The sequence below is a fragment of the Gastrolobium bilobum genome, unplaced genomic scaffold (genome assembly GCF_033153095.1).
Source record: "Gastrolobium bilobum isolate Gb01-03AN ecotype WA unplaced genomic scaffold, APGP_CSIRO_Gbil_v1 utg89274, whole genome shotgun sequence".
Taxonomy (NCBI): Eukaryota; Viridiplantae; Streptophyta; class Magnoliopsida; order Fabales; family Fabaceae; genus Gastrolobium; species Gastrolobium bilobum.
In genome coordinates, this window is record NW_026896067.1 from 122,558 (window position 1) to 149,338 (window position 26,781).

The window sequence follows — 26,781 nt, forward strand, 5'->3', positions numbered from 1 at the left end:
TTAGGTCTGATTGGCTCTAGGCCAAGTGGGAGCTTGTTAGTATTTGGGTGTCCTAGAGACAATCTTATGATTAAATAAGGACATAGATGTAGACCTTTTTAATATTGTCGCAAATAAATAAAAGCACTCTTTATCTTGTTTCATAATTTTGTCTCGATATTAATGTTAATATATTATGAATAACTTGATAAACCCCGTGGAATAAAATAGGTATCTCTTGAGTATCTGTGATGAGATCACAATCATGAGGATTCAAAAATATTGGATGTTTATTCCTAATTTTATGTTCCTAGTCTAGAGATACTGAGAATGGGGTCAGCAATCTCGGGTAAGACTAGCACGACTTGTCTACTTGTATATGGATACAAGGTATAGACCTCATGTGCTAGAGATATGGAGATGTCTTAGCTAAAGTCGTGGGTAGACCTATAAGATTATAGCTCGCACTGAACAGACCCACAAAGAGACTATGAGGAACTCTCACATAGAGTATCATTAGAGTAGTCTCTTTATATTTGGGTATGTCTTTCCTAAGACCAGAAGTTATTACCTAGACTGTGTTCTAGAAGGCATGCTTTGATTGTGCACCTCGTTTGCCTGAAACATGGAGACTCATAGGTATACTGTTGGGCTTGTCTTGAAAGAACACAGGGCTAGGGTGATAAGCTGAAGGAATTCGTCAAATCTCTGTGAGAGATTAGGTTATCTGTAAACCGGAGAAATCGGGATGACATTTACAGGGACTCGGGAATCTATGCATAGTAAAAGAGATCATGAGATGATCTGCCTTTAGAGTCTGTAAATTGAAGATTCCCTATTTCGAATAAAGCTTACCCTAAACCGCAGGGGTTGATACGCTTCCTTACCCTAGGTTTTATGGGAAGGTAACTGAGACGAAAGGAAATATATACGGCAACCAAATATGTGCAATAAGATGATCAAGTCACTAATCTAACTAGTTCTGTGGCAACAAAGCATTGCTAGTGCTCTGTGTTGTCATTAGATGGGTTGTGGGCTTATTGGTCCCAAGCCCATTTATGTCAGTGGCTATGTTGGACCTAATGGGTCACACACTAACACCTAATTGTCTAGATGCTCTAGCATTAATGGTATTGGGCCTAACAATTTTTATTAGCCCAAGAAGTAGTTTGGAACTCCACCGATAGGGTGGAGGGCGCTTGAATCTAAGTAATGGTTTGGATAGTCCAAGACATTACTAATTAATTTAATTAGTTAAATTAATTATGAAATATTTAAATTTTGAATTTTGAATTGGAATTTTGAATTTTGAATTTTGAAATTTGAATTTGAATTTTGAAATTCGAATTTTGAATTTTGAATTTGAATTTTGAATTTTGAATTTTGAATTTTGAAATTTGAAATTTGAAATTTGAATTTGAATTTAGAATTTGAATTTGAATTTAAAATTTAAGTGTTTGAAAGTTTGAATTCAAATGTTTGAAATTCGAATTTTAATTGGCTATGAAAAGTTGTTTCATAACAAAAGGATAAGATGAGATCTTGTTGGAACATATCAAGAGGAAATCTTTTGGACATGATCTAAGAAGATTTGGGGTGCTGATTTGGCTGTTGGTTAGTCATCAGAATCAGCTCCAGAAGATACGATATGTTGGGAGAATATTTGAGTGATTTGATTCAAGTTTGAATGCAACTACTCAAATGTATCTGGTCATTATTTAGGCTATATGGGGCGCACCATATAATTGATTATATGATGATTTATGATCAGATATTTGATTAGGTTTTGAACCTAATATATCATAAAGATATGATAGGATGTTGTTGGCAAGATTTGATGAGATTTGATTTGCAACAAATCCTATTCTCTCTCTGTTTTATGGACCGCCCTTTTGGAAGGGATTTTTATTGATTAAAAATCTGATTTGTTTTTAACAAATAGGCTCCTCTTGTGCGCCTCTATATATATGTTCCTTCTAGGGTTTTTAGAAAACCAACCAAGCCATTATCTTCTCCTCTCCTGCGCCACTTTTGTGAAGTTTTCACATTGAAAGCTTCACTCTTTCAAACACTTTTACCTAGCCTTTCTCTTCACACAGTGTGCGCTTAGCAAGCCTCATTGTAGTGATCACTTGGCGGTTTCACAAGAAGGAGTTCTTACACCTAGACGCAGTGGGTGGTGTGGATCAACGTTAGAGGGTCTGAACCCTTCAGACCTACCTTGATCATCACGAGTTTTCACGAACAAGGTAACATCATGCTTTCCTAAAGCATGATCTTGAATGCATGTGTGTTCCGCAATGAAAAAGTTTTGTTTTTCCCTCCAGCATGCATCGGTCTTCAAGGCTATTTCCAACTTTCAAATAGTACATAACGTCAAGATTCAGCACACAGCCAATTAAACAGCGGCAAACAACATGATTTTAAAACAGCAGCACTCAACAACAGATATCCAAAATACTACGTCATCAAATGCTTTTACGGCCTCCTGCAATTTTATAAAAATTGAGCCCCCGAAGGGGTGAGAAAAATACCAGTAATGTGGCAGAAAATCCAGCAATGTAACAATGTTAATTTAAATACCGAATTTCCAAAATTGTCACATCATCAAATAGTTCCAGAACATATTCCATCATATATTCCAAGTGCGTATATAATGCCAAAATATTTGTCAAGGTGCGTATATAACGCCAAAGTACTAATCAAAGTGCGTATATAACGCCAAAGTAATGTACGTTCGTAGCATTGCATTGCAAATACTACTAACTAACACAGTGGAGATTCCATAGGGCTCCCAAAGGTGAATTCCACTGGACCTATGCGGACTGAAGCCAAGTGTCCCATACCCTGGTACCGGAGGGATGCCTATATGATGCGTGCTCAAACGTATGCTTACTTTTATTATATACTTCGGTTTCCAATATGAATGCATAACGCTGAATGCCATGACATGATTTGAACACACAAACAAAACAGATGAATTATGATGTGCGTATGCATGGCTAGATCATAATCATATATTTCTTGTATTTTTAATACCAAGCTGCCGAGTAACAAATACTTCCCAAAACAGAATTCCAACTGTTCTTATTCCAAATCAAATTATAATTACCTTCCAACAGAATCAAAACAGAGCATGAGAGCAATAAATAAAAAATTCAAGTATTAAACTAACAGTCACAAAGGGGTAATCCACCGAACACTTACCTCGAGTCTTTAACCCTTTTTAATCAAAACATGAACAATCAGACCACTCTTTTAGAGGTTAGCACACCTGAGCAATAGGTACCAAAAATCAGAATTCGCATCTATTGTTCCAATAAAATACATGTACTCTCCATGCTTCCCATTCTAGGTGTCTAGTCGATTTTCCATATTTCCATTACTAACTTAATCACCAACTAAGTTGTTTTAATCTTTTTTTGACTTAATGTTAATTTTACCAAACGTTAGTAATTTACAAAAATCCAGATTTCTAAGACATGCCACAGTTTTGGCATCAACCAGATTCCACAAGTAGTCATTTACATGGCAATACCTACAAGGCTTGGAGTGCACTAAAGATGCACAAAGCATGCTGTCAACAAGGTCAAACACATGCGGGACTTGATTCAAATAGTATTTCATGATTTTTACACTACTTTAATTTTCCTAACAAGGAGTTTATTTACTGACTTTAAACTAATTTTCCATGCTTTCAACTCCCATGATTTCAATCGACTTATCATGCTTCAAGTGTTAATTAATTTTCTGCCTTAGATTCAGCTTTCCTAATTGTTAACCAATGACACAATCCAAAGTCTCCTAAACATACAGATTCAGTCTTCCTTATCACAAAGTGCTTATGATTTATTATTTTGCATATACTGCCCTACACGTTTTAAGGTGCACTAGTGAGGCTAAAGCAAGCTATCCAATTAAGTTCTTACATGACCAAGGTTCGGTTCATCATTAGGTGCTTATACTTTATTTTAACAAAACTCTACCAATGTCACATAGTCACTGCTAATTAAATTATACATGTTGTCTATACAATTTAAAACATGCACAACTAGATTATAATTCTGGTCCAAAAGACATTCCTACAGCATGACAAGAACTCTATTCCAATCTTAAAATAGTTCTTTAAATTTGTATGCATAAAATCCATAGCTTCCCGAAAATGGCAGAAGCAAGGAACAGAGTCATAATTCGAATATAGGTACTTACAGTTTTCAAGCCAACAACTAGTGTGCTTCTATTTTTATTTAACATATCATTTCTTCCAAAGCTTGGGTGCGCTAAAGAGGTTAAAAGCATGCTGTTTTCAACAACTTGGACATGCAAGGCTGTACAATCATTTTTCTAACTGCATGGGCAGTCCAACAATCTAATGATTATATCCAAGTTCACACAAAAATCAGCTTAGGATTTACATGTATCAGCTCCTAGGGCGGTCTAGAAAAAAACATAATTAAGGCAAGGGAATTTCTAAAATAAAATATCCTCTTAATCAACAAGGGGGGACCGAACACATAAGGAGCAATTGAGGGTTTAATATATGATTTACTTTTACTAGAAGGCACTTGGTTCTTTGGCAGTCCAAGGGCAGAAACAGTGAATAAATTGACAAAACATATTTCTCTTAATTTACAAGCAGCAGACGATTAGAACAATAAAAGAGAATTGACAAAAAAGATACATCTCCTTATAACACACCTATGGTCGAACAGATAGGATTAAAGGGCTTAAGGTTCGGTTTGTACCTTCTTACTCGCAACCAGGCATCTCTTAAAATGGTGGCAGAAAACAGTCACCAAATCAATGAGCATCATCATCGCCTCTCACCATGCCAAGGGATTAAAACAGAAATGAGACAAGGGACAGTTCACTCAAACATCTCATGCGCTGAAACTAGAAGCAAAGAAGGTAGGAAAAAGGCTCACTTGTTTTAGTGTGTAATGGAGATAATTCAGAATTAAAATATATAGGTCTGTCTTGCAAGGGATTGAGTTCACAGCCGCATGCAAGGAAATAGAAGACTCCATCAAGACTCCTTGTATGTGGATTTCAGCCGAACAAGAAGAAGGAAGAGGAATGTTCTTAGAGTTCCATGTCAAGGTTACTGGTGTGGGACCAAATCGGTGAGGGAATGAAGGAGAAAACTTTGAGGATGGTTCTTCTCTTCAATCACTCACGGTTTTGAGGAGGCTAGGAAAGGAAGGGAACTTGTAATCTTTCTGCTTGGTGTACGGTTGAGCAAGGAGGGAAGGGAGAAGAAGTGATTAGGTGTTTTATCTCCTCCATGTGTGCTCACGATTTTGAGGGGGAATGGGCAGCCTCGGTGCTCTCTCATACGCTTAGAAAAGGAACTCAAGAGAGATCAAATTTTTAGCCTATGATAAAATGGAACCCTTGGTCATGAAAGGGCTTGGCCGAACCATGTAGAAAAGAACCTAAGTGTCTGATGTTTGCGTAAGTGGCGTGGTCCAAAGGCACAAGAGAAAAGTAAGATAACATTTGCCCTCATTGGGCGCTAGGTGATAAGGCTGCCTTTGGCCAATAGAATTTCATGCAAAGAGATTTCTCTCTTCTTATTGGGTGCAAGGGTGGTGAGACGAGATAGATAGAAATTTGCCATGTGGCCATTTCTTGACCAATCCAATTTACATGCATAAAGATTTTTGTGAGAGATAACTAAAGGTTCACTTATCACATGAAATATATACATATTAATTATATATAGATATTAATGTATGTAATTTCATATACCCACTAGTTAATAATTAAAGTTCCTACCTATATGGTAATTAAATGTAGTACTTTCCCTTTTTAACTAGTGTCTTAAATCTTTAAAAAATATGCAAATATACTCGCTTATAGTAGCAACAAAAGAATTTTTTCCTACTTAAGTTAATTCCACTCTAAACATAAATTTAATTAGAATTTCAAGTATGTTTCACACCCCTAATTGCAAGTTATGAAATTTTCTAATTTTGTGGGATGTTACAATTCTGTATATCAGGATATTGGCAGTCCTATATCCGGATATTGATATCCGGATATGCCCCCGACGAATATTCGAATATTCTGGGTTTTCGAAGAACAATAGCTACACTGTTCATACAGAAGGCTTTTATGGTTCAGTGGACCCTATATTGATGAAGTTGGACTTCTGTAATGACTTGTTAAGTCAGAATCTAAGTGATTTAGGGCTTGTGGCTTTGTATGCTTGAATATTGATATGGTTGTTGGTCCAAAACAAATTGTGATTCTGTTGTGTGTGGACTTTGAGCTTGTGTGGATTCTTGGTTTGGATAACTAGCTTGAAAGGTAAGCTTTCGTGTCCCCGGTTTAGCCATTGTTGGTTCCACCATGTCCCATGGCAGTATGGTTATATGCATTATGTTGTTTTCATCATATATTGATTTGTTGAAATGCTGTTGAGCTGTTATATGCGAGTGCCTTTATGATATACATGTGGTGTTCCACCTATACGGTAAGCCTGAGTATGTGGTACATGCAGGAGGTTGAGGTTGTGGGTGAGGTGCAAGTGATGTTCCTTGTATTAACTGTAGGCAATAGACGTATTCCTGCATGTCTCTGGCCAGTAGAATAGTTAAAACACACATGGCATGAATATCTGTTGCACTGCATAGTTTTGGAACTTATACTGTTAAACGCTTTTGAACTTTATTGCACATGTAAGTGAGCTTGGGGTGGAAGATTGTAACACCCCGTATATATCCGATAATGTTATCATATCATCGTATTAAGTTGTGCTTAGTTAAAAATGCGGAATATCTTTTTCTATTCAATTATGACGTCATTAATCATTACCAACTTTCTTACTTAATCAATTAATAAAACATTGCCTGTATGTAAATTGCAAAAGACAGCTAACTGAAATACCTCATTAATTAAACAACATAAATATGTCTCTAGTCACGGAACTACAACACGTAGACTGGACAAACTAACAGTTTATACAACTCAACCCAAAGTACTAACATCAAGTGGCATGGACAAACCCCATGCTCACACAAATAAGACAATAAGCCCAACATAGTCTCAACAACAGCATCATAATAAAATAAAGCTAAAAGCATAACATCAGCAGATAGATCCAGCATCCAAACATGTCAGCATATAAACAGCAATATCTAACTCAGCTCCGGCCTCCTGCCACTAGAGGTCTCAACCACTGGGTTACCTGAACCTGAAATAAGCGTCCCCAAACGTGGGGTGAGATCTCTAAACAAGAAATCTCAGTAAGACAAGGGGTCTTCAAGGATCTTCCACCCCAAGCTCACTTACATGTGCAATATAAGTTCAAAAAGCTGTAATTCAATATAAGTTCTCAAAACTATACAGTGCAACAGATATTCATGCCATGTGTGTTTAAACTATTCTACTGGCCAGAGAAATGCAGGAATACGTCTATTACCTACATGTAGTACAAGGAACACCGCTTGCACCTCACCCACAACCTCGCCATATTGTATGTACCACATACTCAGGCTTACCGTGAAGGTGGAACATCACATGCATATCATAAATGCACTAGCATATAACAGCTCAATAGCATTTCAAAATATCCAAAGCATGTAACATAGCATGCATATAACCTTACCCTGATGGGACATGGTGGAACCACAACATGGCTAAACCGAGGACACGAAAGCTTACCTTGCAAGCTAACAATCCAAGCCAAGAGTCCACAGCTCAAAGTCCAAACACAGTAGAATCACAATCTGTTATGGACCAATAGTATATCAACAATCATACTCTGCAAGCATACAACATAAAGACAACGCCTTTTCTTACGTTTTATGTCTTAAGGCTTCACACAAGCCACAAGCCCTTAATCACTTGATTTTGACTTAGTTCAATTATTACAGAAGTTCAACTTCCTCAAACTAGGGTCCACAAACCCAAACATCAGTTCTGGATGAACAGTAAGCTACTGTTCTTCGTAAACCCAGAATATCCGGATATTTGTTGGGGACATATCCGGATATGCATATTCGGATATCATATCCAGATATCCATATTCGGATATCAAAAGACCCCATATCCGAATATCAATATCCGGATATCATATCCGGATACCTATATCTGGATATCCATATCCGGATATTTCACGACAGAATGCAATTCTACATTTCGTTAAGATATCCTTCAAAGGTTCCATTTTTAACACTTCAAAACGTCAAAGCATGCATTTTAATTCTGTTTTAGGTCCACAAACCAGTGGGTTACTTGTATAAACTATCAGGGTTGTCCGGTCTACGTGTTGTAGTTCTGTGACTAGAGACACATTGATTTTAATTTTATATTGAGGTATTTCAGTTAGCTGTCTTTTGCAATTTACATACAGGCAATGTTTTGAAAGAGAATTTTAATAATCAACTTGGCTAGTGATAATGACGTCATAATTGAAAAGAAAAAGATATTCCGCATTTTTAATTAAGCGTGGCGTAATATGATGACATGTTAACAAACCGGGTATACACGGGGTGTTACACCTTCTGTTTCGTGGCGCTATTCGCGTCGGAATCTGCGGGTTCAGCATCATATTCTTAGAAAATTCATAACTTGAGCTACGGTGTTCCAAATCGAGCGCAGTTTGAACCTACGCATAGCTAACGAACAAATCTATAACATATTAAGGAATGAGAATCATTTGAGAGGTATAAAATGGTCAGGGTAAATAAAAAGGCGAAGTCATTTAGTGTTAAATATGGATAGAATGAGTTTTTAACTTTGTTGGTTTATGGGAACCACTTAGCGACCTTCAAATGTATAATGTATGGTATTAAGCTTTTGTATTCATAATCCGCTATAAGTTTTGAGTTGTGATCGCAGTTGGTATATTCTCTGATACTATTATTTTTTTTTTTAAAATGCGAACGTTATTAAAAAGAAAAAGTTCTTCCGTAATTTCAAATAACTGTTGTGATTGTGACTGCGCTTAATATCATAATTGACGATAACACACTGGTCCGGTAACGGGGTGTTACATTTATGGTATTAGAGCAGTTTTGGTTAGGGAACTCTGAGTATGTATGACTGTGTTTTATGTTGCATAACTATCTGTGAACTCTTTATGATTAATGTATGTGTGATTCCTCAATGTGAGTCTGATCAGCTCATTCCTTTGTGTTAAATGTATAGATATCATGAGGAGAGCTCGTGGTCGTCGTGGGACACGAGGTGCAGATCCTCAGCTGCCGGATCCGATTACTGCAGTTCTTAATGCTCTGCAGGCGGAAACGGCCGCGAATAGGACCATGACTAAAAACCTGATGAAAAACAATCAGGATATGATGACTGCCTTCATGACTGAGATAAGGGCTGATAGAGATCATAGTAGGAGGGATGATTCTCCTCCACATACAGCTACGGTGACACCTACGCCTTCTGTTACTCTTCAGTAGGGGGAGAGTGGCGCCAGTCACCACACTGGTAAGGCTAGCCACCACACTACGGATCCTACATATGTTCTGCAACCTTCTGTTGATCCTCCTTCTGTTGCTCAGTCCTTTGGGGCTGCTGAGCAAGTTGTTGATGATGCTGCTGATGAGCGAAGGCTCATATCGTTTAGGAAACACAAACCACCTGTATTTCTGAGGTCAAAGGACCCTAAGGAGGTTACCACTTGGCTGAGGGGAATGGATAAGATATTCCAGGTGATGAGGTGCCAAGATCCTCAGAAGTTATTGTATTTTGTGTATATGCTGGAGGGAGATGCCTATGAATGGTGGGACAACGTGTCTCGCCCTTATGCTGTTCAGGGTGAGGAGATCTCTAGGGCCATCTTTGAGGGCCTATTTCATGAAGAATATTTTCCCCGTGATGTGAAAGAAGCTAAACAGGGAGAGTTTGATAAGCTGGTGCAGGGTTCATTGTTGGTGGATGCTTACTTGGCTAAATTCAATGAATTAGTCAAGTTTACAAATTATGGGGGTACTCTGCCTACTCCGGAATTTCTTTCTGCGAAGTTCCAAAGAAGATTGAATGAAAAGATTGCCAAGAGGGTGTCAAATACGGTAGTGAGAAATTTTGCTCACTTAGTGACTAAGTGCAAGAAGGTCGAGACTGTATATAGTAGGTATCCGAAATCTAATACGGCTAAAGAGCAAGAGTCGAGGAAGAACAATAATCCATCTGGTTCTAATTACAGGGGTGGTAAGAATAATAACAGGGGCAGGGAGTTGCAAGTGAGGCATCCTCTTGGTAAATTTAAGAGGGGTGGAGCCCTGAGTGGTGGGGCTGTTGACAGATATTACACCCCACAGTGTGGGAAGTGCAAGAAATACTACAAAGGTGTATGTGGTGCTGCCCCGGGGGCTTGTTTTAAATGTGGTCAGACTGGCCATTTTGCTAGGAGTTGTCCATCTGCTACTGGGCAGGCTGCGAATCTGCAGGCCTAGGCATCTTATACTCTTACTGCGGGACAGGCTGCGAATCTGCAGGCCTTACCGACTACTACTACTACTGTTGCTGCTGCTATTCCTACGGTTGGACGAGTGTACACTACTAATGCGTAGCATACTGAAAGGGCCCTGAATCTGGTAAAAGGTATAATTTTCATTTCTAATATTGATTTGTCTGTGTTGTTTGATTCGGGAGCGAAACATTCTTTTGTGGCGGAGTATGTGGCTGATGCGTTGGGCTTAAGGTTAACAAAAATGAATCCTCCAATGCGTATTACTACTGATACATGAGAGGTTAGTAAATCATCCTTAAATGCGAAAAGGTAGAGTTTATCTACGAAGCCAGGGGTTACACCATTGATCTGATTATCTTGCCCCTGGCCTCTGTTAATTTGATTCTGGGGATGGATTGGTTGTCTCAAAACTGCGCAATGATTGATTGCTGCGGCAAGAGGTTAATATTATCTAACGTGAAGCCCTCGGTTAGTCCATCTCCCTTTCTGTCCATGTGTCAGACAATTAAAAGCCTTGAAGGCTGGTGATCTGGGGTATGTTTTCTTGGGTGGATTGGTGGGTGATAAGGAGATAGAAATTTCTTGTATTCCGGTGGTTAATGAGTTTGTGGATGTATTTCCTGATGAGATACCAGAATTCCCACCTGAGAGAGAGATTGAGTTCTCGATTGAATTGTTGCCTGGTGTGGGGCCTATCTCTTTGGCTCCATACCGGATGTCGCCGCTGGAGTTGGCCGAGTTGAAGAAACATATTGAGGAGCTGTCTGCAAAGGATTTTATCAGACCGAGTGTGTCCCCGTGGGGAGCACCAGTTATATTTGTGAAAAAGAAGGATGGAAGCATGAGGTTGTGTACTGATTACCGGTAGTTGAACAAGGTTACGGTTAAGAACAGGTACCCATTGCCGCGTATTGATGATTTGTTGGATCAGTTGAGGGGTGCATGTAACATCCCAAGAGCTGGCAAGGGCAGGGAATGATCACCGGTGCGAAAGGGCACGGACAATGAGCGGCTCATGCCAAATCTTGCAGCTTGAGGGTTCATGAATGAATCGAATCAACACCCGAAAGAGAGGGATTCTAGAGACTGTGCTGGTATGTGACGGTACATTTAGGAATGTCTTATAAGAATTAATTGGTACTACCTATACTAATAAGATGCATCTACTTTTAAGTAGCTCGGAACGGAGGAACTCCATAGTTAAGCGTGCTTGACTTGGAGCAATTCTGTGATGGGTGACCTCCTGGGAAGTTTTCCCGGGAAGTGTGCGAGTAAGGACAAAGCACACTGAAAAGTCTCGTGTTAGTGTGTGGGGACAGTCGTTGATTCTTGCAAGTTGCCGGGCGTTACAAGTGGTATCAAAGCAGGGCCTCTCTTCCAGTACGGTGTGGTTCGAGGACGAACCAGGCGGAAGCTGGTGGGCATGTAACATCCCAAGAGCTGGCAAAGGCAGGGAGTGATCGCCGGTGCGAAAGGGCACAGACAATGAGCGGCTCTTGCCAAATCTTGCAGCTTGGGGGTTCATGAATGAATCGAATCAACACTCGAAAGAGAGGGATTCTAGAGACTGTGCTGGTATGGGACGGTACAGTTAGGAATGGCTTATAACAATTAATTGGTACTACCTATACTAACAAGATGATCTACTATTCGGTAGCCCGGATCGGAAGAACTCCACAGTTAAGCGTGCTTGACTTGGAGCAATTTTGGGATGAGTGACCTCTTGGGAAGTTTTCCCGGGAAGTGTGCGAGTGAGGACAAAGCACATTGAAAAGTCTCGTGTTAGTGTGTGGGGACAGTCATTGATTCTTGCAAGTGGTCGGGCGTTACAGTGCCTGTGTATTTTCTAAGATTGATCTCCGATCCGGATACCACCAGATCCGGATTAAGCCGGAGGATGTGCCTAAAACGACATTTCGTTCGAGATACGGACACTACGAGTATCAGGTGATTCCTTTTGGGCTTACAAATTCCCCTGCGGTGTTCATGGATTATATGAATCACATCTTTAAACCGTATTTGGACCAGTTTGTAATTGTGTTCATTTATGACATCTTGATTTATTCTAAAAGTGAGGAGGAGCATACAGAGCATCTGAGGACTGTGTTGCAGATGTTAAAGGATAAAAAGTTGTATGCAAAGCCGTCTAGGTGTGAATTTTGGTTATCTGAGGTGCAATTTCTGGGTCATGTTACTTCTGCTAGGGGTGTTGCGGTGGATCCAAACAAAATTGATGTTGTAATTGATTGGGAACGACCGAAGACCGTGACTGAGATCCGGAGCGTTCTGGGCCTTGCTGGCTATTATCGTTGGTTTATGGATGGGTTTTCCACAATGGTACTGCTGTTGACCCGATTGACACAAAAGGATACTTCTTTTGTGTGGACCAAGGAATGTGAGAGGTGTTTTCAAGCTCTTAAAGAGAAATTGACTACTGCTCCTGTGTTGACCCTCCCCGACCCGAAAGGTGAGTTTGAATTATACTGTGATGCTTCCAAGAAGGTTTTGGGGTGTGGTGTTGATGCGAGAGAGGAGAGTGGTTGCTTATGCTTCTAGACAATTGAAGCCTCACGAAGAAAATTATCCGACGCACGACTTGGAGCTTGCTGCTATAGTGTTTGCCTTTAAAAATCTGGAGGCATTTTCTGTATGGGATGAAATTTGCAGTGTTCAGTGATCACAAAAGTTTGAAATATTTGTTTGATCAAAAAGAGCTGAACATGATACAGCGGAGATGGGTGGAATTCCTAAAAGATTATGATTTTGAGCTGAAATACCATCCGAGTAAAGCTAATGTGGTAGCGGATGCATTGAGTAGGAAGTCTGTCAGCGTGTCCAAGCTGATAATGTGGGATAATGAAGTGATTGAGAAATTCCGGGATTTGAAATTGACGGTTGTCTTTGCAGGTATGAGGTGTAATGTCCCACATCGGTTGGAGAGGGGAACAAAGCATGCCTTAAATAAGGGTGTGGATACCTTTCCTTGTAGGAGGCCTTTTGGGGGTAACCCGAAACGTAAAACCATGAGCTCGACGGTGCTTGTGCGCGGGGAAAAGCGGACAATATCCTGCTACAGGGTTTGGGGTTGTTACAGGAGGGATGAAGTAGAGTGCTTACGGATTGAAAATGAGTTACACGTGAAAATTAGAGAAACTCAGATACGGAACGACAGTATCAAGTATTTGAAAGGGCAGAGTGGTATATCTTTGAATGAACAGGGGTTATTAATGTATCAGGGCAGGATTGTTGTGCCCAAGGAGTTAGCAAAGGAGGTAATGGTTGAGGCCCATAAGGGTCAGTATGCTATCCACTCAGGTGCCACAAAAATGTTTCAAGATTTAAAAGAGAAATTCTGGTGGCCTGGTGTAACATCCCACGTGATTAGGAAAAATTATATTTTGTTCTAGGGAACATGGACACTTATGCTGAATTCGAATTTTGTGCAATGCATGCCTTGTTTTAAATTTATATGGGTACTAGTATGTGATTAATATAGATTTAGGAAATTAATATAATTACAATAATAAATGAGAAATTATTTTAGACATATGGTATCTTAATAAAAGACGTAAGAAGGATCTAGTAGTAACTTATAGAAGAGATTAAAATATTTAAAAAGCATGGAAGCTTATTTAATCTTGGGTTGATCATTAGACAACCTAAAGCATTGGATTTAAATATTTGGACCCATGTCCATGTGAAGGTCGAAGCCTTCGGGCCTTTAGGAGAATTTTAGTTCAGCCCATTTGAACACTTGATTACTATCTCATCTTAAGAATTCCAACAAGTAAGTCTTCTATTGGTCTATAATCCCCACATGGCAAACTCTATCTTAATTCCCTCCCTTGTGCGCTTAGGATGGAGAATAAGCAACCAAAATTCTGACTTGGTCTTATTTTTATATAATATAACTCAGCCACACTTCCTCTCTCCCTCACATGCACCTAGAGGGTGCAAAAAGGGCTGACTTTGCTTGCTGCACCTTCCAAAAATTTTCTACTTTAAGCCATGCAACCAATGAGCTTCAAAAAGGCAGCCTGCATGTTACTTGTGTGGGCAAAAATACTGCACACACTTCCTTCCCTTATGCGTTCAAAGAGAGTGCAAAAATACAAGTGTTTTACTTATCCTATTCTCTCTATTTAGGCGCTGAGTTTGTAAGAAAGCAAGCTGGAAACTTGCAACTCTCCTTCCCTATTACTTTTCCTAGGCCGTGAAGTAGCAACTCCAAGAAAGTCTTACAAGAGTTTTCAAAACACTCGCACCTCTTCCCCTCCTATCTCCTACCCTCAAAACCGTGGACATCTAGGGAGTTTTTACCATCAAGTCTTCCATTTTCTTTGGTCTTCTTACTCAGCCGAAGTCCATAGGACAAGGAGCCACTGTTGGAGGGCTGCACTTGCTGCATTCGTAGAGCTTAGTAGGTTAAGGTGCTACTCATCTTTGGTCTTGAATTTCCTTGTGTGTTGGCAAGAGGTAGGCTCGAAATCTTTACTTTTTCCCCTGCTCCAAACCGTAATGCATGTCTAGGAGATTAGTTCGGTTATCTATTTTTGGTTCCTTTAAATTCTGCCATGTTCAATCTTTGGGTATTAACTTGAAAGCTTAAGAAATAAACGTTGAAATGATATTCTAATAACATTTGAAACTGAGTTTGTGTATCTAAGACATTGGTCATGAATATAAGTAAGAGGACTGCATGTTTAGGCCATAGTAGCGCCCTTGATGGAGTAAATGGGTTTGGAATAAATAATCACAGATAATTAGAGTAGAAAATTGAATAAAAACATTTAAGGTCTTATAATGTTAAAACCGAACCTAGTTAGGATGAAAGTGCCAGGATTTTTCGCTGTTTATTTTAGGACGAGGCTGCTGTATTTTATTAAATTAAAGTTAGAAATTTTTCCATAGGATAAGCATGAAAAAACCGAATCTATGGAAGGGAAACAATAGGAATTTTCGTTGTTGGACCTTGAGTATGGCGGTTGTATATAAATAAATTAAAGTCAGAAATTCTCTTAGGAAAAGCCTTAAAACCGAACCTATGCATGCTAAGGAAGCGTAAGCTATCCTCACTGTTTAACGTTAAAGAAGACTAAATTGAAGTCAGAATTATTTTGAGAAAAATAAACCTTGTTGGCCGAAGGATGTAGGAACCTTTAAGCTTGGAGGTTTGTTGATAACTTACAGGAATAAATTGAAACGTATACTGATTTGTTATGCTTATAAATTAGGTGCGAAAAACCCTTGAGACGTTGGACTGTTTCGCTGCTAATTGGTAAATTAAATTTCGACGTACGAGGTATGTGTTAGGTGGTATTTGTTAGTATATGGATGTCCTAGAGACAATCTTTTGATTAGATTAGGACATATGTAGACCTTTTATATTGTCGCAAATAAAAGCACTATTTATCCTGTTTCATATTTTGTCTCAATATTACTATTAATATTTATATGAGCAACTAGATAAACCCCTTGGAATAAAATAGGTATCTCTTGAGTATCAGTGATGAGATCACGATCATGAGGATTCAAGGATACTGCAAGTTTATTCTTAATTTTATGTTCCTAGTCTAGAGACACTGAGAATGGGGATCAGTGATCTCGGGTAAGACTAGCACGACTTATCTACTTGTATTTGGATGCAAGGTAAAGACCTCATGAGCTACAGATATGGAGATGTCTTAGCTAAAGTCGTGGGTGGACCTATAAGGGTATAGCTCGCACTGAACAGACCCACAAAGAGACTCTATGAGGAACTCTCACAAAGAGTATCATTAGAGTAGTCTCTTTATATTTGGGTATGTCTTTCCTAAGACCAGAAGTTATTACCTAGATTGTGTACTAGAAGGCATGCTTTGATTATGCACCTCGTCTGCCTGAAACATGGAGACTCATAGGTATACTGTTGGGCTTGTCCTGAAAGAACACAGGGCTAGAGTGATAAGCTGAAGAAATTCGTCAAATCTCTATGAGAGATTAGGTTATCTGTAAACCGGAGAAATCGGGATGACATTTACAGGGACTCGGGAATCTATGCATAGTAAAAGAGATCATGAGATGATCTGCCTTTAGAGTCTGTAAATTGAAGATTCCCTATTTCGAATAAAGCTTACCCTAAACCGCAGGGGTTGATACGCTTCCTTACCCTAGGTTTTATGGGAAGGTAACCGAGACGAAAGGAAATATATACGGCAACCAAATATGTGTAATAGGATGATCAAGTCATTAATCTAACTAGTTCTGGGGCAATAAAGCATTGCTAGTGCTCTGTGTTGTCATTAGATGGGTTGTGGGCTTATTGGGCCCAAGCCCATTTATGTCAGTGGCTATGTTGGACCTAATGGGTCACACACTAACACCTAATTGTCTAGATGCTCTAGCATTAAAGGTATTGGGCCTAACAATTGTTATTAGCCCAAGAAGTAGTTTGGAACTCCACAGATAGGGTGGAGGGCGCATGGATCAAAGTAATGGGCTTGGATAGTCCAAGACATTACTAATTAATTTAATTAGTTAAATTAATTATCAAATGTTTAAATTTTGAATTTTGAATTTGAAATTTGAAATTTGAATTTTGAAATTTGAATTTGAATTTTGAAATTCGAATTTTGAATTTTGAATTTGAATATTGAAATTTGAAATTTGAAATTTGAAATTTGAATTTTGAATTTTGAATTTGAATTTTGAATTTTGAATTTTGAATTTTGAATTTTGAAATTCGAATTTTGAATTTTGAATTTGAATATTGAAATTTGAAATTTGAAATTTCAATTTTGAATTTGAATTTGAAATTTGAAATTTGAAATTTGAATTTTGAATTTGAATTTTGAAATTTGAAATTTGAATTTTAAAATTTGAATTTGAATTTAGAATTTGAATTTGAATTTAAAATTTAAGTGTTTGAAAGTTTGAATTCAAATGTTTGAAATTCGAATTTGAATTGGCTATGAAAAGTTGTTTCATAACAAAAGGATAAGATGAGATCTTGTTGGAACATATTAGGAGGAGATCTTTTGGACATAATCCAAGGATAATGGGGTGCTGATTTTGGCTAGATTTGATCATCAAAATCGGCTCCAGAAGATACGGTCTGTTAGGAGAATATTTGAGTGAGTTGATTTAAGTTTGAAATGCAACTAACTCAAATGTATCTGGTCACCTTTTAGGCTATATGGGGCGCACCATATAGTTGATTATATGATGATTCATGATCAGATTTCTGACTAGGTTTTGAACTTAGTCTCGTGAGAATATTCTGGGATGTTGTTGGCAATTTTTGAAATGCAACAACTCCACTTATTCTCTCCCCAAGGGCGCCACCTTGATCAGATTTTTGGGAGAAAAATCTGATTTGTTTTTGAAACTTAAAAGGCTCCTCTTGTGTACTTAAAGAGTGGTTAGTTCCTCCTTAGTTTTGTGTGAAAAAGCCAAGCCTTTCTCTACTCATCTATGCGCCCCTTGTGAGGTTTTCTCTTAGAACACTTCACTCTTCTAAACACTTTTACCTAGCCTCCTGCATCACACATTGAGCGCATAGCAAGCCTTATTGTGGTGATCAACCGACGACCTTACTGGAAGGAGTTCCTGTATCTAGATGCGGGTGGTGTGGATCAACGTTAGAGGGTCTGAACCCTTCAGTCCTACCTTGATCATCTTGAGTTTTCACGAACAAGGTATGACATACGTCTTAAAGTATGTATCTTGATATGCATGTGTGTTCCGCTTGCGAAAATTTTTGTTTTTCCCTCACGCATGTTTCGGCCTTCAAGGCCAATTCTACTTTCAGTATTACCTAATGTGACTATCAACTAGTGTATGAAGTTGTGAATTGTTGCTCACATGTGCCTAATGATTATCCTGCTATTTATAACGAAAGTATTCTGCCTATGGAAATGTTATGATGGTAACCCTGTTATGAAAAGAAATGATGGCGTGGAGTATGGCATCAAAAGTACATGAAGTATATGTTATGATGATGATGATATAAGCATGCACTTTACATCATACCGCATCTGTTTTTCTGTTTTGTGTTTGACAGCATAGAATGACATACATGCATAAATATCATGTTGCATTGGCTAGTAATAATATCTATATAAATATGCATACGATTGAGCATACATCATATAGGCATCCCTTCAGTACCAGGGCATGGGACACTTGGCTTCCATCCGCTTAAGCCACAGTTGGAATTCACCTTTGAGGGAGCCATTATGGAATATCCACTGTGATGGTGCGCGCACGACGGTGCTATGAGCGCAATGAAAGCGTTATATACGCATTATGATGAATATGGCGTTATATACGCACTATGAAATGTTAGTACGCACACGAAGGTGCTATGAGCGTAATGATGGCGTTATATACACACCATGATACTATGATTATTTTTATACGAAAAAAAGTTAATGTTGATGCGACCGTTTTATAATTTTGTGCCTAGTTTAATATTGTTGCATTATTGGTTTTATTGCCACACTACTGGGATTTTTCTCACCCCTTTGGGACTGCAATTTTATAAATTGCAGGAGGACTTAGAAGCATATGATGAAGCATTTGATGACATGATCACATGTATAAATCTGTTTAAGTCATGTTGATGACAACCTTGCTGTTTGCTAGCTGTTCTGCTGATTGTGTAATGACTATATGACCGTGATGTAGCTTCTTGTAAATTTAATTGTTATGATTCATATTCTGTTTCAAAAAGTGTTTAAGCATAATTATATTTTCACTAAATATTATTTGCTATTGGCGTTAATTTGTCAAACCAATTCTTGCTGTATTTAAATTCGGATTTTTGAACTGTTTTAACGAGCACCTTGCAAGTAGTCGTTCTGGGGCTACAGACCTCCGATTTACTTATGATTAATATGCACGCGTAGCCCCAGGTGTCTACTTCCTGATTATGTAAACCTTACAAAAATATTTTGAAAGCTCGATTTATTATGCTTTTTATAAGTCAGGTCGTTTCAGGACAATTTCACTGATTTATCTTTCACATTACGAGTTATGTTTCAAGGAGCTAATCACCTCAGAATGAAATGATCTTTACATGCACGTAAAGCCCCAAATGTCTAGTTTCCTTGCGTCAAAGAAAATTTTTGCGAGCTGTTAAACTCTATTTTATACAATTTTTATAAGGCAGCAATGTTTTCGGAAAAGCCGTAATTTCAGCAATTTATATATTTTATAAAGTTCCACTCTGATATTTATTTATTTATTTTGAAGGACAACCAGAACTTTATACCAGGATGAATGTTGTTATTTCAAAGTGCAGTCTAATTATTTTGAAAAATTACTTATGTCATAACTCTAATCCGCTTAGCAAACAACCTTCCTTGGACGCGTACAGGGGAAGGTGTCACACTAATTGGTATCAAAGCAGTTTTGATTCAAGGAGTCTGTAATTGATGAAATGTCATGGTTTGTGTGTGGCTGCTGACTTGTTAATGTGTAAATTATTGGTTGTTGGTATCTAGATGTTGACTGGTTGTTGTTAGAATATATTGATTATTGGTGTAGTTTGCTGAATTATGACTGTTGGATGTAACTGTGAATTGGTTGCTTTGTTATATATTAGAACTACATTGCTCAAATGCTGCGGTTAGAATATAATGATTGAAATGTTGCTAGATGTTTTGTCTTATGCTCTGAGCGTAAGAGTACTTGTGGTGTTCGGTGTCCAACATGGTTATGCACACCTCAATGCTCGGGGTGAGCCTGATCAACTCACTGCCACGTGGGATGTGTGTGCACAATCATGGTAACGCCGGGTACACTGGTGCTTGAAATGCCATGTGTGAAATGTTAAATTACTATTTACATTAATGGTTGATTATAAATTCTGTTTCCTATGGATTGTAAGTTAAGTTCTATATATATATATGTGTGTGCTAAATGTGAACATCTTGTAATAGCTTAAGCCGTGAATGATAGCATGTAAATTTTGAATAATAGCTGCTGGTGTACTTGCCCTTGAGGTTCATACTGATTCCTTGCATGTGTGATGGTGTATGTTGCGGAATAGTAGAAATTATTATTCCTCCCTAATTCTGTTTTGTTACTTAATTGTGTAGGGAGTTAATAAGTTTGAGAAGAGTAGCAGTAATTTAAATATGAAAACTGATGTAGGGATAGGTCACTTATTTAAGTAGATCCGGTTAATGCTCTTAGAACATAGAATTAGTGTTAATTAAAGCTGTAACACTATAATTGTTTCCTGATTTATGACTTTTCTTGTGTTTGTAACTGTATTACCCTGATGGATAATAGAAACCATTGTTCTTTTCACTAATTCCGTCAGGTCCCATAGCTGAGTGGTGTAGCTGTGATATAACCGTGATAATTGATGTAGGTAACTAGTCTTTAGAAGACTTATTGTTTGACCTCAAAACTGTGCGGAGACAATTATAGTGTTACAACTTCAATTATAGGGATAGATAATCTATCTAAGTAGATTTCATTAATGCCCTGAGAGAGTAGAATAGGAGTTAATTAAGACTTAAACATGTGGTTCCACTACCGTTACCAATCTTCTAATGGTGAATTGGCACTAGACATCATTCTTGAGAAAGAAGCTGTTAGACAAAGTGGTGATGTGTGGAGGAGGATACTTGACTCCTACCTCCCGGTCTCTCATGCGAGTGATACTTGTCATTCTAGTTCATGCGTGTTGGATTGCCTTGTATGATTTGGACTATTTTTAAACCTGCATGTAGTTTATGGTCTCTGATTATATCAAGGGTTTTATATGGTGAGTGTTGAATTTGTCAGTTTAGATTTGAAACATTGTAAGGGTATTGTATGAGCAAATAAAGAAAGATTATCTGAATTAAATTTAAAATATAGTGGACTGAACATATAGTAGTGAATACTTTGAGTAGTCTAGTTCCACTGAATCTGTATTTTATTTTGTTTTGTTTTGGTTGATTTCTTAACTTCATCTTTATGCTTGTAAATTTTTGTTTTCTTCTCTTCATTATACGAAACTCTTCTTTACCAAAATATCAGCTTATCCAATGAAATAAAACTTGAGAACCTTAGAAATCCTCATGGAATTTAAAGTGATACACTGTCATGAATGTAGGTAATCTTTATGGAAATTGTTTTTAAAATGGGCATCATGTTGATATTGCGAAAGAACCATGCATAGTTTCTTTTTATGAATGATTTCCTCTACTTGACGTGATATTAGGGGTCATCTAATTTTGTTCTGTATTTTATGTAACTCGGATTGTTTTTTTTTTAGTGACGTGTTTATCTTAGGTCTTATAGAGTTATGACCTGTCTACCTTGATAGAACTATGTTGTTATGAATTCTAAATTGTATGTAGAAAGGGAAGAAGTCATGCTAAATCAACCAATTAGTAATCTTTGTATTTGGTTAATACTCCAAAACAAATCGCTGAAGTTAAATAGAGGAACGTGTATATGTGCCACTGCTCAATTCATCTACATTAAGAATGAAAACGTGTGCTTACAATCATGTAATTTTGATATTTCAAAACTCATTTCAATTGTGACATGATTGCTTGTGGATGAATGATTATTTGTTGATAGTGCGATGTAACACTATGTTCCTGCCATCGTATCATTATTGAAATTATTTCTAGGAAATACATTGAAAGGAAAATTTCTAGATATTCTTAAGTTCTTAGTAATTGAAAAATCTGTTAGGAAGTTTGCGTAACATGTTTGTGATTCATATTGGCTTTTGAATTCTGTTTCTTTACATTCCTACTACTCTAGTATGTTCCCCACTTTGTGCTAATATGCATTAATACGAATTTTCTCTACTTCTCGTTCATAATTGTTGGGAACTGTTAATTGTTGTGAATAGGCACTAAGGCTAGTAACAAGTTAGAACCCTCCTGTTATAATTGCATAGTACTTGGGCATTCGACTTAAAAGCTTAGCATGTGATATAGAAATGGATTTTAACATTAACATCCTGCCATTGTCTGATTGCTATTTAACAGTCAAAGTATGTCAACAATAAACGGGACTATACTGTGTGAATCTTCTGCTTAAGAACCCGACTTCTATTTTATGACCACCATAATGCATTGTGATTATTTTGGGGATACCCTTATTGAACAATATGTATTGCTGTTTGCAGCTGTGGCATTAACCAATTGTCTAAGAAACTTTGAAATGGGTGTTTTATTTTATATTTTTTGGATGCTAATTTAACTACCGCTAGGAATCTTGAAAGTAAGTATTGTGAACTTGAATTATGAAAGTTTGGTCTGTTTTGGTGGGTTATGTTTGATAACTGTTTCAAAATTCTAATATGTGTCAATATGTGGGAAGTTCATATCATGGGTAATGGATCCGCTGATCTGTGGAGTCAATTACATTCGAGGTACCTAGGACAGCGAAAAGCTCGAGGAAGTTTCCTCATATGGGTGTTTTGATGAGTTGTATGAGGGGTACCACTTACCATGATATGTATGGAAAGTAGGATGTAAGTTTTGTGATTTCATGAAGATTCTTTGCGTCTGAAATTGTGAATGTAATGTTTTGTTTTATTTGCTTGACTTCCTGAAGGATAATAACAATTAGAATTCTGTTGGGGAATTAATGTAACAAGGTAATTAATGTAAGTGTGTGATGTGGTTGGTTAGTGAGTTAATCTTCTTATCGAAAATGATAGGGTAGGAAGTAATGACACTTCTAAGTAGTAACATGTACAATACAAAGATGAAACAGTGAGGTCCTAGTTAATCAACCTAAGTTTTTGTAAGTAATAAGAGGTAATGTTACTTCATAATTAGATGGAGCTTTACATTCTTAAGAACTCTGTTTGAATTAGGCCCCTGGCTTGTTAGTCTCGTTTCATTTTGGGAACCTCTAAATTTAAGCCCAATTAGTAGAAGGTTAGTCATTTATGCCTACTCTAACAATAATTATTAAAACTGATATAGTAAAGAGTTGCGGCAAATGGACTTGTTAGTTGTTTATTAATTTTGCTCAAAAACCCTAAGCTCTATTACAGTGTTATTTACATAGCTATAGTTGGAGTTTCGTTGGGTTTAGTAAGATTTTTGTTCGATTTAATTCCACTGATTGTGTTATGGTATTCGTGTATGTTTAAAAAGAACTCAGACAAATGCTCGTAGCATGATTAAGCCTACGAAAACTTTTATTCCTTCATTACGCACGAAATTGTGTTATATCTACATTAGTTAATGACCATGTGAAGTATAAATTGTTGGTAATGCTCTGTGATATTTGATGACGTTTATGGCTGGTTGCCTGAATGCAGAAAACTTTATGGCTTGGAGTAATGGTGTTAAGCGATAAACTTAGGCAGGTTTTGGGATGGTAAGACGAAGTTTGGGGATAAACTTCAAAGCCAGTTGGGGAGAGTGTAACATCCCACGTGATTAGGAAAAATTATATTTTGTTCTAAGGAACATGGAAACTTATGCTGAATTTGAATTTTGTGCAATGCATGCCTTGTTTTAAATTTATATGGGTACTAGTATGTGATTAATATAGAGTTAGGAAATTAATATAATTACAATAATAGATGAGAAATTATTTTAGACAAGTGGTATCTTAATAAAAGACGTAAGAAGGATCTAGTAGTAACTTATAGAAGAGATTAAAATATTTAAAAAGGCATGGAAGCTTATTTAATCTTGGGTTGATCATTAGACAACCTAAAGCATTGGATTTAAATATTTGGACCCATGTCCATGTGAAGGCCGAAGCCTTAGGGCCTTTAGGAGAATTTTAGTTCAGCCCATTTGAACACTTGATTACTATCTCATCTGAAGAATTCCAACAAGTAAGTCTTCTATTGGTCTATAATCTCCACATGGCAAACTCTATCTTAATTCCCTCCCTTGTGCGCTTAGGATGGAGAATAAGCAACCAAAATTCTGACTTGGTCTTATTTTTATATAATATAACTCAGCCACACTTCCTCTCTCCCTCACATGCGCCTAGAGGGTGCAAAAAGGGCTGACTTTGCTTGTTGTACCTTCCAAAAATTTTCTACTTTAAGCCATGCAACCAATGAGCTTCAAAAAGGAAGCCTGCATGTTACTTGTGTGGGCAAAAATACTGCACACACTTCCTTCCCTTATGCGTTCAAAGAGAGTGCAAAATACAAGTGTTTTACTTCTCCTATTCTCTCTATTTAGGCGCTGAGTTTGTAAGAAAGCAAGCTGGAAACTTGCAACTCTCCTTCCCTATTTCTTTTCCTAGGCCGTGAAGTAGTAACTCCAAGAAAGTCTTACAAGAGTTTTCAAAACACTCTCACCTCTTCCCCTCCTATCTCCTACCCTCAAAACCGTGGACATCTAGGGAGTTTTTACCATCAAGTCTTCCATTTTCTTTGGTCTTCTTACTCAGCCGAAGTCCATAGGACAAGGAGCCACTGTTGGAAGGCTGCACTTGCTGCTTTCGTAGAGCTTAGTAGGTTAAGGTGCTGCTCATCTTTGGTCTCGAATTTCCTTGTGTGTTGGCAAGAGGTAGGCTCGAAATCTTTACTTTTTTCCCCTACTCCAAACTGTAATGCATGTCTAGGAGATTAGTTCGGTTATCTATTTTTGGTTCCTTTAAATTCTGCCATGTTCAATCTTTGGGTATTAACTAGAAAGCTTAAGAAATAAAGGTTGAAATGATATTCTAATAACATTTGAAACTGAGTTTGTGTATCTAAGACATTGGTCATGAATATAAGTAAGAGGACTGCATGTTTAGGCCATAGTAGCGCCCTTGATGGAGTAAATGGGTTTGGAATAAATAATCACAGATTAATGTTGATGCGACTGTTTTATAATTTTGTGCCTAGTTTAATACTGTTGCATTATTGGTTTTATTGCCACACTACTGGGATTTTTCTCACCCCTTTGGGGCTGTAATTTTATAAATTGCAGGAGGACTTAGAAGCATATTATGAAGCATTTGATGACATGATCATATGTATAAATCTGTTTAAGTCATGCTGATGACAACCTTGCTGTTTGCTAGCTGTTCTGTTGATTGTGTAATGACTATATGACCGTGATGTAGCTTCTTGTAAATTTAATTGTTATGAATCATGTTCTGTTTCAAAAAGTGTTTAAGCATAATTATATTTTCATTGAATATTATTTGTTGTTCGCGTTAATTTGTCAAACCAATTCTTGCTGTATTTAAATTTAAATTTGGATTTTTGAACTATTTTAACGAGCACCTTGCGAGTAGTCGTTCTGGGGCTACAGACCTCCGATTTACTTATGATTAATATGCACGCGTAGCCCCAGGTGTCTACTTCCTGATTATGTAAACCTTACAAAAATATTTTAAAACAAGTCAGGTCGTTTCAGGACAATTTCACTGATTTATCTTTCACCTTACGAGTTATGTTTCAAGGAGCTAATCACCTCAGAATGAAATGATATTTACATGCACGTAAAGCCCCACATGTCTAGTTTCCTTGCGTCAAAGAAAATTTTTGCGAGCTGTTAAACTCTATTTTATACAATTTTTATAAGGCAGCAATGTTTTCGGAAAAACCGTAATTTCAGCAATTTATATATTTTATAAAGTTCCACTCTGATATTTATTTATTTATTTTGAAGGACAACCAGAACTTTATACCAGGATGAATGTTGTTATTTCAAAGTGCAGTCTAATTATTTTGAAAAATTACTTATGTCATAACTCTAATCCGCTTAGCAGACAACCTTCCTTGGACGCGTACAGGGGAGGGTGTCACACCTGGGATGAAGAAGGATCTTGCTGAGTATGTATCAAGGTGCTTAATTTTTCAGAAAGTAAAGATAGAACATCAGAAACCTGCTTGTTTACTTTAGCCATTGGATATACCAGAGTGGAAATGAGAGAGCATCTCTATGGATTTCGTTGTTGGTTTGCATCGGACTCAGGCTGGTTACTATTCAATCTGGGTTATAGTGGATAGACTTACAAAGTCTGCACATTTTCTGCCAGTAGCGAGTGGACTTCACTACGGAGAGACTAGCAAAGCTATATGTTAATGACATTGTAAGGCTCCATGGGATTCCGGTTAGTATTGTAAGTGATCGGGACCCGAAGTTTACTTCGCACTTTTGAGGAGCTTTGCAGCAGGCTTTTGGCACTCAGCTCAGGTTGAGCACTGCGTACCACCCGCAAACTGATGGTCAGACTGAGAGGACCATACAGACACTTGAGGATATGCTGAGAGCTTGCACATTAGAGTAGGGTACTGCTTGGGATAGTATTTGTCGTTGGTGGAATTTTCATATAATAACAGTTTTCACTCCAGTCTGGGCATGGCACCATATAAGGCATTGTATGGACGGAGATGTCGCACTCCTACTTATTGGACTGAGGTTGGTGACAAAGAGAGATTTGGGCCAGATTTT